Raw genomic sequence first — 14,659 nt, 5'->3', positions numbered from 1 at the left:
AGGTTACCAGGCCTGGAAATTTGGCACCAATGGAAACAAGTGCTATGAGCATAACCATTAACCCTTCACTAGTTCAGAGAATAATGGCCAACGCTCTGATGGAGGCCGAGATGCCATGAGGAACGGTGGCTGCAGCTAAGTGAGGGATCAGGGCTCAGGCCCTTGAGCCACATTCAGGCTCTGCTACTCGCTTGCTCTGTGACCTTGAGCAATTAATAACCTTCTCTGTGCCCGAGTCCTCACCTCTGAAAAGGATGACTTCACCAGACTTGCCTCTTTGAGTTCCTGTAAAAAATAAGCAATTAACATTTACCAAGAGTGCCTGGCACTTTTCTCAAGGGTTTATTTTATTTTTATTCAAGTTCCAACATTTTATCCAATACCACAGGTTCCATGGGCCAATCGCTACCCTATTCTCAGCTTCTGATTCCTCACTGTAAATGTCGAGTCGGCAAATGCATTCAACATATATTTATTAAGCGCCTACTCTATACCTAAGGTCTGTGCTAGGAGCGGAAGGCTGGTAACACCATTCCTGTGTTCCTGTAAGGGTGGTGGTAAGGATTAAGTGGAACTGGGGCTGGTGCCAAGCACAGTTGGAGTGGTTTCTGTGTCCCTCCACTGTGTTGCCAGTATGTTTTCCAGCAGTCTGTGTGGACAACCCGGCAGAGGGTGACCCAGAGCAGCGAGGGGAAGGGAGGCAGAGAGAGACCAGATGTCAGGAGAGGTAGAAGGCCTGTGTCCACATGCATAGAGCGTAGGCCTGGTTCAGGCAGACGCAGGTCTGAGTTTTTCCTCCGCATCTCCATGCGAGGTTGGCAGCTTGCTCACGTTCTGGCTGTTTGTCCTGTTCTGAGAGATGGAGAAGATGAGGGCTGGTGTCTGCTCTGTGCCCACCCCACCATAAGGCTTGAAGGCTGGCGTGGCTGGCATCAGTTCTGACGGGTTTGTGCAGTGTCACGCCAGGACAAAGCCTGACCATCTCTGGGGAACCCCACCACAGAACTTGGCACTCACCCCTCAGCCAAATTCAGATCCTTCTTTTAAGATGAGGGATGAATTGTGGACGACAGCTCACAACACTGGCCCTGGCAGAAATAAATGCACTTTGACAAATGACAGAAAGGCCTAGCTTTGGGAATTAAAGGTTCTTCCTTATTTATGGAATTAGAGGTGGTTGGTAGATGAGAAGAAATTCGCTTAAAGACAGTCTTACCTGAATAAAGGACTTTCCACTCTTGAAATTTAATGGATGATGATCCTCTTGCTGGAATTTGTGGACAGGAAGCTTTGAAGTCAGATGCTGTGGTTTGTGGTTCAATGACACCTTCCCTCTCTCTCGGTGAAAAGAGAGAGAGCACTAGAGCTCTCTCACAGCAAGAGAAGCACTAGAGCAGGTTTGAAAAACCAGTTATCTGCTCATGTGTTTCTTTGCACAAGTCAGACTTATTTACCATTCAGACACTTTCTAACTTGCTGTGTGATTGTGGGGCTGTCGTTCATTCCTGTCTGGTTTTTGTGTCTTGAGGATGATGTGGCTTGAACAGATACCATCTAAGAGTGAGAAGGAGTCTTAGGAAAACTCGAGTCCAGTTTCTGACCTTACAGATGAGTCTGATGGAGAGAAAAGGGTTTACCTTGTGATTCCAGAAGTCTTTGGGCTTTAAATTCTAGACATCTCACACAACCCAGCAGAAAGTACCAATGTTAGACACACAGAGACAGCCTAACCCAGCAGATTGAGACTTTTCCTCGGCCATGCCTGCCAATGATGAAGATGGAGGCCGGATGAAGTGCTGCTTCAAAGCATGTTCATTTCCATTCATCGTGTCTCTGTCAGCCCTTGCCGGGTGAGAGGAAAGATAATGCAGCTGAATCTGATTCCCTACCCAACTGATAAAATGCTGGTGCCAGGTGCATGGGTGGGGAGTGTTTCCATCTTCCCCAGCCAGACAGCTCCATGACTCTTAGGTGGGAGATGTATTCTCTTCTGGGTTGATTAATAAACCCAACTTTGATTCTACCTCTTGAAATGGCTATTTGGACACAAAAGTAGAAAATAATGGGGCTCGAGAGAGAGAACCCTGATATCAGAGTCTAGCATCTGTCAGACAAAGGGAATTGTGGAGCTGAGAGGGGGCACACGTGTCCCCGAGTCCCCCAGCTCCGATATATGTGGAAATATCTTAATACCTTTGGGGTCAAACTAGTTGTTTTTTTCCTGTATTGTTCATAAGTTCCTTTGCTCTGCCTGATCCTTCAATGCTGCTATTCTTCAGGCTTCCAAGCTTTTCCATTCTCGTCTCCCATTGGGAAGGGAAGGGGTCATAGATCCTCCCTGGAAGCCTGACTCCCTTGCCAAGAAAAGCCCTGTAAACAAGTATGTGACAATGCAGACCACAGTTGCAGGGATCTCAGAACCCCTAGTCTACACTGGCGGGTTCAAGTTACTCCAGTATCTTCTCTACCCTATGTACTTGCAAATCTACCTCTTTAATCTAGAACTTTCCTCACATATCATCCTTCTGTAAGCCAGAACACCCTCTTCCATCAATACAGTAGGGACATAATTATGCCACCTGTGCACCCCGTTAGCTTTTAGTCTGAAATGAAATGCCCAAGGGAAAGGGTGACGGTGTATGACCAAGGGTCCTACAGGTATCTTGGAGAACCCTGATCAGGGTCTTCAGTGCTGAAGATCAGGCTCCTAGAAGAGGAACTGTGTTTGTCATTTTCACCTAAAAGAGCAGAATAAGGGACGGAATTTTGTGTGGCAGCCTATCTTAGGTGAATGGGAAAGGAAAATTCCTCACGGTGACAGCTGTCCCAAGAGAAGTTCAAAATGTGGTGAGATTCAAGGATCTGCTCTTGGCTTCTAGGGTTTATTTTGGAGGCAAGCTCTTGGTTGTCAATCACGTATTTCCAAACTCGGAATCTAATAGGTGTGTCTTGGGAAACAGAATTTCCACATCTATTGCAGTCCCTAGTGGAGCATTTCCTTGGGTTACAAGTGTGTGTGCTGTTTCAGAACAGTGTACAGCCTCCACTCCCCGATGGAGCTCAAGAGGATGGAATCTACCCCACAAAACATTAGAAAATATGCTCATGGCAACAGCACCTGCTTCTCCTGGAGTCTTACTTGGTGCTCTCTCTGTCTCTCTTTCTCTTTCTCTTTCTCTTTCTTTCTCTCTCTTTCTTTCCTTCTCTCTCTCTCTCTCTTTCTGTGTCTCTCTCTCAACAGAACAGAGGTCTGGGTAAAAGCCAAAGGCTTGGGCTCAAAGAGATCCCAAACCTTTACATATCTGTTTAATTTGAAGTCATTTCCAAGAACTTGTCCTTTTCTGCCCCTGCTTATACTATAGACCCTTCATTCATGTATGTGAAACTGTCACCAAAGCCCTCTCCGTGATTTAGAACTAAGATTCATTCTCAGAATGTAGGCTCAAAGTTGACAGACATGAGAACAATGGAGAAACAAACATATTGAGCAAGTCAGGCGAGGAAAAGAAAATGTTTTATCCTCATGGTGAAATTCACAAATCATCATCATTGACTTTCCTTCAGCCACAAGTGTGCTAATTACCACTGTTGATATCTATTTGCTTATTATAAGTCTTTGCAAGCTCCTTGGAGGTGTTTAATTTGATTGACTCTTCCTTTGCCCCTGATGGCTGTGATGCTCTATTTACCTGAAACTAATAAAATCAAGTTCTTGTGAAAATAAGAACTAATGGGAAAAGTCAAGGGCTTTACAGGAATCCTTCAGAGGTGTTAACAACCATCGGATGTGAGGAGAGAGGGAACTGGGTTTAAAATTTAAAAGTTATTAAAACTACTTAACTCTCAATTTTTTCACCTATAAAATTATACTGAGTACCTATTGTTGGGCTTCCCAGGTGGCCCAGTGGTGAAGAATCCTCCTGCCAATGCAAGAGACTCATGTTCGATCCCTGGGTTAGGAAGATCCCCTGCAGAAGGAAATGACAATCCTCTCCACTATTCTAGACTGGAGAATCCCATGGACAGAGGGGCCTGGTAGGCTACAGTTCATATAGTCATAAAGAGTCAGACATGACTGAGCACGCATGCACCTATTGTTAGGATTTATTGACGATTAAATGTGATCGTATATTTGAAGTGCTTGGCATATTGTCCAACATGTAGTAATTTTTCCCATGAATGCTGGTTATTTATTCATATTTGGTGCTACTGATTTTATTACTCAGATGAGACAAATTGTTTCTAAAATTGTATAGGAATGCCAAGGACCTAAAATAGCCAAAACAATCTTGAAGAAAAGTCTAAAATTCTCACACTATGTGATATCACAACTTAATAGAAATCTACAGTATCCAAGAGAGTGTGGCGTTGGTGTAAGACTAGACAAATAGATGAATAGGGTCAAAGGAATAGAGCAAATCATATATATCATCTGTTGTTTGACATTTCAATGGAGAGAAGAATAAATTTTCAACAAATGGGGCAGGAAGAACTGGATAAATATAAGAAAAAATAACACATAGCTAGAATATGGTGGGGCCAAGGTCTAAAGAAAAAATTTTAACCTTCAAAATCTGAATTTAACACTTGCCTACACTGCCATTCCAGCATGGTGATCTGAAAAGGGCTCTAATTTAAAAGCTAGCCATCTTTGTCAAGCTGCTTTCTCAAGCTGTTTACAAGGAATGAGAGGATAAGGTGAGACGATTTCTAAGATTACTATAGATTTGGGGAATCTGTCCCTAAATGGTAGACCAACAATTGGACCCCTGACCTTCCTGGGCACATCACTGTCCACTCCCCTGACTTTCTTCCCAAAGGAAATCTTGATCCTGTGGTCAGGGAATGAGGGCTCCCTTGGGACCCCAAGAAGCCCATTGTCACTGCAGAATACGGACAGATCCAGAAATATCTCAAGGGTTGGCAATGCACTTTCTCGCCTTGCTCCCTGAAATTGATTAGACTAATTTTTTAAACTCCAGAAGCTTTTGCAGGATATAGCCTTTCTCCAAAGTCATCAGAACACCTCTCTGGGCAGGTGAAAGTTAAAGTGTTAGTGCTCAGTCGTGTCTGACTCTTTGTGCCCCATGAGTTATAGCCCACCAGGCTCCTCTGTCCATGGAATTCTCCAGGCAAGAATACTGGAGTGGGTTGCCATTCCCTTCTCCAGAGGATCTTCCCGACCCAGGGATTGGACTCACATCTCCTGTAGTGCCAGGCATTGGCAAGTGGGTTCTATTACAGTTGAGCCACCAGGGAAGCCTCCATATATAATAGCTTACATCTGCTAATCCCAGACTCTCACCCCATCCCTCTCCCACCCCTTGCAAACAGTCTCTTCTCTATGTCTGCGAGTCGGTTCCTGTTTGGTAGATAAGGCCCTTTGTGTCATATTTTAGATTCCACATATAAGTGATATCATACAGTATTTGTCTTCCTCCTTCTGACTTATTACACTTAGTATGATAATTTCTAGGTCCACCCACCTTGCTGCAAATAGCTTTATTTCATTTTTTATGACCAAGTAGTATTCCATTGTACCATCGCACCATTTCATATGTACCATATCTTCTTTATCCATTTATCTGTTGATGGACATTTAGATTGTCTCCATGTCCTGGCTATTGCGAAAAGTGCTACTATGAACATTGGGGTGCCTGTATCTTTTTGAATTAGAGTTTTGTCCAGATACTATGCCCAGGAGTGGGATTGCAGCATCATATTAGAGCTCTGTTTTCAGTTTCTTAAGGAACTGCCATCCTGCTCTCATAGCGGCTGCACCAGTTTACCTCCCCACTGACAGTGTGGCGGGTTCCCTTTTCTCCACACCCTCTCCCGCATTTGTTATTTGTAGACTTTTTAATGATGGCCATTCTGACCCAGGTGAGGTGGTACCTCATTCTAGTTTTGATCTGCATTTTCTCTAATATTAGCAACTTTGAACATCTTCTCATGTGCTTATTGGCTATCTGTATAACATACTGGAGGTTTTAGGCAAGGGTAACAATGATGGTCTATGTTATAAGATGAGACTGAAATCTGCCTCTCAGAGGGAATCAACAAATGCTTGTTGAGTGTATAAATATGCATAAACGGTATAAACACCAATAATGTGGGAGAAACTGATAGTGAATTGATTAGCGTGTTTTTTTTTTCTCTCTGAGATGGGATTTCAGGGGGATTTTGCTTTTCCTATTATGCATTTCTGTATCTTACAAATATTTAAATCAATACATTTTGTCTTTTCTGTGAGGAAATAAAGTTTATTTTGTTTTCCTTTCTAAAAGTAAAATCTCTGCAGACAATGCCTTCTGTAGACAATAGGAATAAATTGCAAAGGAAATTGCCCTAATGTGACCCAGACTGGGACTGGGCAAGCTTTAGACATAAATAGAAAGGTCTTTTGATGATGCAATTTTAAAAGTGTCCTTGACATTCTTGAAGGTTTTAGCAGCCCCAAAGAAAAGAAAAAAACATAGAATCGTGTTGCTGAAAAAGATCTTAACAGTTCAAACAATCCAACTTGCATATTTTACCACTGTAGGAAATAAAGCTCTGAGAAACAGATATTTCATAGAGAAATCCACTCAAAAATCAACATTAATAACCCATTAGACATTGAATTTTTTAAAAGATTCAGTCACTGAAAGAAACAAAATTTAAGTTAAGAATACATCTAACCAAATGTGTGCAAGTTCATCATGAAGAAGATAAGAAAAAATATTTAAAACATAGAATGACCTGCGCTAATGAAGATCTATATATCGTGGTTAAGGATGGAAGATTCACCATCAGGACCTACAAAGTGGACTGACATGCAGTAGTGATCCAGTTATCCTAGTTCAAGTGAATTCTTTAGAAATGTGTCATTTTTCCCCCATATGTTAAGCATGGTTTTGCTGTTGTTCAGTCACTAAGTCCAACTCTGTGACCCTATGGACTGCAGCATGTCAGGCTTCTCTGTCCTTCACTATCTCCCAGAGTTTGCTCAAATTTATGTCCGTTGAGTTGGTGATGCTATCTTATTATTTCATCCTTTGCTACTCCCTTCTCCTCCTGCCTTCAATCTTTCCCAGCATCAGGGTCTTTTCCAAAAAGTCGACTCTCCGTATCAGGTGGCCACAGTACTAGAGTTTCAGCTTCAACATCACTCCTTCCAATGAATTGTTTTCCAGGCCAAATCCTGACAAGTTTTGGTTGATTAGTGGGTTGGTTTTTCTTTGTAACATCAATTTTTTTGCACTATAATTTACATTAAAATGTGTCTTATTTTCAAGGGTACAGTTTGACAAACATCTACATCAGGGTAAACAGCACCCCAGCTAAGACTTAGAACCTTTCCATTACTCGGAAAAGTCTCACAGGGCTTTTCAGGAACTTGGCAAACTGATCTTAAAATAGATCCAGTGAAGTAAAAGGTCAAGGATAACGTAGACAATTTTGAGGAATAACAAGGGGAAGGATTTTTCTTATCTAGAAGATATAAAGATTAATTTTAAAACCACAGTAACTAAGACCTAAGTAAACAGTCCAAAGGCATAGTTACAAGTTCCAGAAATAGACACACTCAGATACGAAATCTCTCTATATTTTCCAAACTCTATCTACCAAAAATGGCATCTCAAGCCAGTTATTGGAAGATGGCCATGTCAACTCGTTTACAGATTGCTTGTGGCTGCTCTCCTGCTCTGATGGCAGAGCTAAGCAGAGACCACATGGCCCACAAAGCCTAAATAAAGTCTGGCCCCATCTAGACAGGCATTTACTATCTGGCCCTTTCAAGACATTTGCTGAATTCTGAAGCTGCATGATAGGGAAGGCTAAAACCATGCTAAAATTATCTGTATTTCATACAAATTCTCATAATCATCGAAATTTAAAACTCTTTAACTCTTTTTACTCCTCTCATTTTTGCATGGCTTTTAGAAATTTCTGTTCTACACATGTCTGCTAAATTTGGGCTCTTCATCTCATGCCACATTTCCTTGTTTAATAAGGAATCACTTTCTTCTGCCTTTGGTATTTAGAGCAGATCTGATGATATTAAGTTATTGCTCATTTCTTTCAGAAGTAATTTTGTTTTCCCTTCATCTTTGAAGCTACTTTTGCTAGATATAGAATTACAGGATGAATTTGTTAGCATTCTAGTGGTTGCCCCCTGACTTACTACAAATCCAATACAAATCAGTTTTCTTATAATGGTAGGGCCTTGGAATGGTCTAATTATTACCTTTATTCTTTGTTGTTGTTTTAGATTACAATATATCAAGGACCCACATTCTAATCACTGAGTAATGACTAAAAGAATAATAACAGATGTATAACTAAGTTCAGAGAAAAAGCAACTTTTTAAATCTAAAACGATGCTGCTGCTGCTAAGTCGCTTCAGTCGTGTCCACCCCATAGACGGCAGCCCATCAGGCACCCCCGTCCCTGGGATTCTCCAGGCAAGAACACTGGAGTGGGTTGCCATTTCCTTCTCCAATAATCTAAAAGGCAAAAAATTACAAAGAACAGAAAAAGGAGCGTAGAATAAGTAGATGACTCAAATAGAGAACAAATAGGAAGGTTGATAGACCCCCCGCTTTTATTAGTGCTTACTTTAATTGTGAATGGAATAAACATTCACTTAAAACACTGAGATGATCAGAGTAGATGTAAAAGAAAATACAATAATACTTTTGCAGACAGGGGTCATGCCTTTAGTATAAGGATACAGAAACACACAAAGTGAAGGATGAAATGTGCATATCTTGTGACTACCTAAGAAAACTGGTTTAGCTATACTAAGGTAGACTTTAAGGCAAAAACATTACCAAAGAAAAAAAGACATTTCCTTAACGAAAAAGGAGCCAAATCACCTGGAAGGAATAACAATTCCACGCCTGTATATAGCTTCAGAACACATACAGCAAAAATTGACAGAACCTGAAGGAGAAGTAAAGAAATTCACAAGGATACTGGCAATTTTATAACAGTCCTTACAATAGCTGCTAGATCATAAAGGAAAGAAAAATCTATACAAAGAAAATCAGAACAATGAACAGATTATTTCATGTCATGAACCCTGCACCTATATATACATTCTTCTCAAGTGTACATGACCACTTTCCAAAACTTACCATATAATGGGTTGAAAAGCAAGCCTTTACAAAATTCAAATGGTTGTGATTATTCTTATTATACTGTTGTTGTTTAGTCACTAAGTCATGCCTGATTCTGTGCAACCCCATGGACTGTGGCCCACCAGGCTCTTCTGTCAAGAGATTGCCCAGGCAAGAATACAGGAGTGGGTTGCCATTGCCTTCTCCAGGGGATTTTCCTGACCCAGGGATCAAATCCATTGGCCGGTGGATTCTTTACCACTGAGTTACCAGGGAAGCCCCTTATTATATTATCATAGTAAAATTAAGCTAGAAATATATATGGCAAAAGATAAATTTTAAATCATCAAACTATAAGTTAAGCAATATGCTTTTAAATAATGCATCTCAAAGAAAAAATATCACAACAAAAAGCAGAAAGGTTTTGAACTGAACATTGAAGAGACAAGATAGCAAAACTTCTACAAGGCAACTAAAGCAGTCCCTGGAGAGAAATGTACAGCCTCAAATTCACATACTATTAGAAAGGGAGTGAAGGTAAAAATTAATTTGATTCTATCTCAAAAAATTGGAAAAAAATGAAAAGGAAGCATGTAAGAAATAAGTACTAAAAATAGAAACTGATAGAATTAGAAAAATGTGAAATAGAAAAGTTCATCAAAACCAAAAACTGATTCTTTGAAAATATCAATAGAATTGCTGATTCCCTAACAATACCATCAAAAAAAGCATGAGTGAATGAAAATGTTTTACCAAGGTCAAGAAGTAAAAGGGAGAAATAATCGATCTTCGTACATCATTGATGGGAAAGTAAATTGGGAAAGCTACTTTGAAGAGCAGTTTGGTAATATAATACAGATGTTGATAATTCTGCCCTTCTGTACAGAAGCACCATGGGGATATGGCGTCAGGTCCTGGTTCTGAAACCTGGATGTACCTTAGAATTGCCTAGCAAGCTAAAAGCCAAATTAAACCAAGAAGATTAATGAAACTGGAATGTCTAGGGATCGAGTGTGCCTTCATTCTCCCTTCTTTTGAATTCTCTCATTTTACAATTCTTTTCAATGTATAGCCAGAGTTGAGATACACTGCCCAGGGGAAATACATATAAATGTTCATAGGAGAGAATGTTCTCTGTACTATCCATAAGAGAGAGAGAAAAAAAGAAACTGTATCAGTATTTATCAACAGAAACCTTAATAATAAATTTGGAAGTGTTCAGTATTGGCATACCAGACAATATTTGAATGAATGCCTAAATACATTACATGGATGAATCTCACAAATGTGGTAGGAAGAACAATTGCACTATGATAAGGCCAGTATGATACCAATTTTGGAAAGGTGAAAAAAAAAAAAAAACACAAAAAAACTATATGTTTTAAAGTCAAAGGAGCAAGGCAGTAAAGGGCACAGAATCTGGTTGGCTGGTTCAGACAGCGGCCTCCCAGAGATGAACATGACCTTAGCCATCACAGGATTTCTGTGTGTGCCTCACGGTCCCCCTTTATAAAAGGAGGACGCTCCCACTTGCCCCTCGAAGGACTGCGGCAAGGGCTGGAAAAGCTGGCAGGTGTGAAGGGCCTGGCACGGGGCATGTGATGGGGAGTTGTCTGTTGTTACTCTTACAGCACGGGCCTCAGCTGTACTTAGTCTTTCTGCCCTGGCAAGATGTTAGAACAGAGTAGAACTGGATGGTGAGTGTACACCTGTCTTTATGCTATTTTCTTTCCCATGCACTTAAAATAGTTAAAACAAGAAAAGCAATCTGAAGCCCAGAGACCAAGGTCGCTCAGCGGCTCAGAGAAATCCAGAAGTCGTCTGGCGCCAAAGATCTTGCCCCTAATTTAGCCAATGTGATACAAGAAATTAAACTCAGTGTGTGTGTAGGAATCGTTTCTATTCATTCCAGGCACTGAAGATTGGCCTGCCGAAGCCATGGTTTCCAAAGTCTATTATAATTCTTTAATTAGTTTTTTTGTTGTTGTGTTGGGTTATGCTTTTATAATACTTGGCTTATCTCTCCTCCATTGACTTATGACTAGAAAGTTGCATGGTACAAAAGAAAGAAAAATAACCACCCCCATGGCTTCCTATCTCACTGAGAATAGAATGCAAAAAAAAAAAAAACTTTCCAAGGGTGCATGTAGTATCTGGCCCCCAAATGCATTTCTCTCTTTGTCTCCTACAGCCCTCTCCTCTGTTCGTCTGCTGAGACCATACTCACGACAGTTTTTTCCCCTCTTCCAGATCTCCTAAACATCCTCCCATCTCAGAGTCCTGGAACTCACTCTGCCAGGGGCCCTTCCCACAGGCTGCTCGGGAGCCTTCTCCCTCCCTCCCTTCCGGTCTGAGCCCACCGGAGGAGCACCTGAGCACCAGTCTAAAATAGCCATTCCCCAACATTACTCTCCACCCAGCCTGGTTTATTTGTCCTCGTGACTTACTCATACTGGCCCCCAACATGCATCAGACCAGGGCACGGATACAGAGAGAAGCCCAATAATAATAAATCCAATTATTTACAAGCTACAAGCCAAGCTTGGCAAGCTGTGAGTAACATGTTTTCTAATATCCCTACACTGACAAATATGCAGTCATAACCATCTACCAAGCGATTTGCATTTAGATTTTTCAGACTCCTCTGAGACGTGTACTAGAGAGCATGGAGGGTGGCCCTCTGGTTCCCAGACTCTGTCTCACGCCCTTCTTTTCTACCTCGGCTCATAGAGACCAAGGGAAATGGCCCCACTGCTGATTTTCAACTGCCCTGTGTCTTTCCTCCTACAGTTCACAAGGAAAAGGGGGTCTGATTTTCTCGGCGTGGGCAGAGCCTTTCCAGTTACCAGCTCTTCCTCACACACACATACGGCTGCCCAACAAATGACTCAGCGCCTGGGGTCGCGGGCAGAGACAGTCACAACAAAAGAAGTCAGATGCACAGGCAGACTGACACGCCTGGCACAAATCTGTAGCTCAAAGACGTCAAAGCTCTGGTCCTCATCATACAGTCATGATGGACTGTATCAGGCTGCAGCCCAGACATGGCAGAGGGTTTTAAATACATGGGATCTAAAATCACTCAGCTCAGGGTCAAATCCCGGCTCTGTCACTTACCAGCTCTGTGACTTTGAACAAGGCAGAGAATCGTCCTCTGGCAGCTCCAGAGGGTATTTGAGGTGACTGCTTGAGTCAGTGCAAGTGAGCAGAACAGGGTCAGGCAGTTATTCAACTTCCAACCAGTTGGGCATTAGATTGTCGTAGCCTTCAAAGTAGTCCTCTCTCTAACCCTCCACCAAATCCTCATGGTTTATAATAGAATCAAGGACGAATAGACAACTTAGATATCTCCTTAAAAATAAGTTCTGAGATGTAGGCTTTATATTCCATAAGGTTTCAGAGAAAGAAAAGGAAAGTAAGCGCTGAAATCAACCAGAAAATCTTCCTGGAGGACATGGGACCCAGATGAGCACAGAGGATGGGGATGTTTGGCTGGGGAAGGACTCCCCAGAAACGCTGCTTCCTTAATGAGGGTTGAGTGTCCCAAGGGCAGTATTGTGTTTAATATTCGTATTGGAGGATAGTTGATTTATAATGTTGTGTTACTGCCAGGTGTACAGCAAAGTGATTCAGTTATGCATGTTGCTCAGCTAAGTCACGTCCAACTCTTTGCCACCCTATGGACTGCAGCCTGCCAGGCTCCTCTGCCCTTCACTATCTCCCAGGGTTTGCTCAAGTTCATGTCCATTAAGTCAGTGATACTATCTAACCATCTCATTTTCTGTCATCCCCTTCTCCTCTTCCCCTCAATCTTTCCCAGCATCAGAGTCTTTTCCAATGAGTCAGCTCTTCACATCAGGTGGCCCAAGTATTGGAGCTTTAGGTTCAGCATCAGTCCTTCCAATGAACATTCAGCATTGATTTCCTTTAGGGTTGACTGGTTGGATCTTGCAGTCCAGGGGACTCTCAAAAGGACCTAACTTTGTTGGCACCTGGATTGTGAAATTTCTAGCCTCTGGAACTACAGGAGAATACATTTCTGTTGTTTTAAGCCAGCCAGTTGTTGTATTTAGTTATGGAGCTCTCGCAGACTACTATAGAAGCCACCTGTGATTTGTGTTCAACATCACATAGACATCAGGAACTCAAAGGGTGATGACTGTTGACCTCGTATCCACCAGCCCTGCCTAGGGGGGCCTTTTGCATGTCTGTCTCACTTCTGGTGTTGTGGGGTGTGTGCGTGTGTGTGTGTGTGACTATCACAGCAACATGTTAAGTTGTTTCTCCTGGATGCAAACTTCTTCTGTGATGTTGGACCAACTGATGTAAACTTGTCATCCACCTTGGGTTTACAATAAGTACTTGAAGCCTATGGACTCAGAGTGGGAGACCAGCCTCTCAGATGACTCCTAATGACTTCATATCCTGATATTTACACCCTGATATAGTAGTCACTCCTCTTTCTGAGAATAGACTCCTTTTAACATCAGTTCCCCAGAACTGCCTCTTGCATCAGCATTTACTCATTCATCCATTCAATAAATATCTATCAGGAGGAATTATATTCTAGACACTATTCTGACTGTTATAGTTGCTGGGGATATAGCAGTAGACAAAACTGACAAAAATCCCCACCCTCACAGAATGTACATTCTAGTAGGTGAAGCCAAACAATAAAACAAAAAATGGAAATATATAGTGTTCAGTTCAGTTCAGTTGCTCAGTCATGTCCAACTCTTTGCGACCCCATGAATTGCAGCATGCCAGGCTTCCCTGTCCATCACCAGCTCCCGGAGTTCACTCCGACTCACGTCCATCGAGTCAGTGATGCCATCCAGCCATCTCATCCTCTGTCATCCCCTTCTCCTCCTGCCCCCAATCCCTCCCAGCATCAGAGTCTTTCCCAATGAGTCAACTCTTCTTATTTAATATAAGATATATTATATTGTTGGCTTCCCTGGTGGCTCAGATGGTAAAGAATTTGCCTGCAATGCAGGAAACCCAGGTTCAATTCCTGGGTCAGGAAGATCCCCTGGAGAAGGGAATGGCAACCCACTCCAGCATTCTTGCCTGAAGAGTTCCACGGACAGAGGAGCCTTGCCGGCTACAGTTCATGGGATCTCAAAGAGTCAGACACGACTGAACAACTTTTTCTTCCTAAGATATACTATATTGTAGATACAATATACTACAGATTCTATGGAGAAAAATAAATCAGAAAAAGAGGATATGAAGCTCTGAGTCAGGGAGAGGAAGTTTCCATTTGACTGAGTGCTTTAGCCAACTTTCTCTGCAGTAATAACCCTTTGCCAAACCTCATTGACTTATGACAGCCATCATTTATTTCTCATTTGTGGGTCTTGAGGTCAGCTGCAGTTCGGGTTTGTTCAGCTGGATTCCACAAATCTTCCCAGTCCAGGACTCAGTGTGTGGGAGGGGGCAGCCTCTAAGATGACCCCCAAGGACCTCACATCCTGATATTTACACCCCAGTATTATATCCTCCGAGTATAGGCTGGGTTTAGTGACTCAGTTCTAATGAATGAATAAAACAAA

Source organism: Bubalus kerabau, chromosome 14 (genome assembly GCF_029407905.1).
Source record: "Bubalus kerabau isolate K-KA32 ecotype Philippines breed swamp buffalo chromosome 14, PCC_UOA_SB_1v2, whole genome shotgun sequence".
Lineage (NCBI taxonomy): Eukaryota > Metazoa > Chordata > Mammalia > Artiodactyla > Bovidae > Bubalus > Bubalus kerabau.
Note: the sequence above shows the minus strand (reverse complement) of the source record.